This window comes from Grammomys surdaster, unplaced genomic scaffold, assembly GCF_004785775.1.
Source record: "Grammomys surdaster isolate TR1022 unplaced genomic scaffold, NIH_TR_1.0 125896, whole genome shotgun sequence".
NCBI classification, from domain to species: Eukaryota; Metazoa; Chordata; class Mammalia; order Rodentia; family Muridae; genus Grammomys; species Grammomys surdaster.
This window is the reverse complement of record NW_021620720.1, coordinates 2,240,008-2,241,729: the sequence shown is the minus strand read 5'-3', so window position 1 is coordinate 2,241,729 and position 1,722 is coordinate 2,240,008.

Below are 1,722 nucleotides of genomic sequence, written 5' to 3'. Positions count from 1 at the left end.
GGGGCCGGCGCGGGGGCCGGGGCCGCGGCCAGCTCACCCGCCCCTCCATCGCCATCTTGGGCTAGCGGCCCACGCGGGGGCGCCCCGCCAGTGTGGCCACCCTGCACCGCAGGGGACACGCGCGCGCGCGCGCCACCAGCCTGCTCCTGCGGCTCACTCCGCACGCGGGAGCCTCCCGCTCTCCGGGTCACCTCGGGCTCTTTTCTTTTCACCTGAGCCTCTGGATGTCTGTTTCCTGCCCTTGTCATGACCCTACCCTCAGGGTCTCCTCCATCTCTTTTCCAGGCTCAGTGGAGGCCAGATCACTGAGCCCTGTCCTTTTCCAGCTCTGAAAAAGCTGACCTGAATCCTGCTTAGCTTCTCCACGGGCTGCACCAACAGACCCATTGAGGACACCACAGTCCCTTGTCCCTGCTACCTCTTCCATGCCAAGCTGAGGGATTCTCTTGGCTTCCTTCCTTCCTCCTCAGTAGCCAACCCAGCCTGTACTGTGTTCCCCTCTGTGAGGGACAACCAAGACTTGCTTGCCACCATTTTACATACCTGCAAACTGGGGTTCGAAGCGGGGCTTTCTAAGGACAGGAGGCTTAAGGCAGGACCTGCTAATGGTGTTGGGCCTTCCAGCCTTCCTCTCAGACTGACTGTGCCTTTCTCTTTTTCAGGACTGCCTCTTTTCCAACTGAGCTAGCCAGGTTAGTTGCCTCAGTGTCTAAAGCTGGGGAATCAGTTGTCAGGCTGGCTTGGGGAGAGGAATACACACCAAATGGCTATTTAAAATGTTGTGTTTGGGACTGGAGAGACATTCCAGTGGTTAGAGTGCTTATTGCATTTGCAGAAGACCTAGGTTTGGGTTTCAGTACCCACACAGGAGATTCATATCAGTCTGTAACTCTAGCTCCAGTAGGTCTGATACCTCTGGCTTCTGTGGCACCTGCACCTACAAGACACACAGATATAATTTAAAATAATAAAAATTATACATACATACATACATACACACACACACAAATATAATCACCATATTTGAGGCTAGAGAGGTGGCCCAGTGGAACTTCCTGCTCTTACAGAGAACCTGGGTTCTGTCCTCAGCACTCATATGGCAGCCATAACCATCTGTAACTCCAGTTCCAATGAGTCTGATGCCCTCTTCTGGATATTGTAGGAGTTTTCATGCACATGGTCCACATAAACTCATGCAATACCCACATACACATAATTTTGTTTTAAAGGAAAACCCTTGTCTTGTATCTATTGGTATTCCCATGATTCAGAACCGTTTAGATTCTGGCTCCTATGCTGCCAGTTAGCTCCGTACCTTTTGGGGGAGGGAGAGATTAAGGCTGGGGTTCCTGTTCCCTGTAACCAATTATGTAGCCTCCGATCCTCTTGCCTCTACCTCTGGAGTGCTGGGATAGCAGATGTGCACCACCATGCCCCGTTGATGATAGCAGGTGACTGAGCTCAGGGCCTCACATGTTAAGCACCTACTCAGCCAGCTGAGCTGCAGGCCCACTATGTACTTAGCAGATCTAAGGGAACCTGGCATTGGCCTACTTCAGCCTCATTTTATCCCAGGGCCACCATTAGCGTTTCATTCTATTGCTCTCCTTCCTCGAAACCAAGTGATCTCCTGGTCCTCAGGCTTGGATGGGCTCCCATCTCTATACTAGTGACGCTGCACAGATCCCTCCTGCCTGGACCTTCTCCCTAGACTTGCACTTC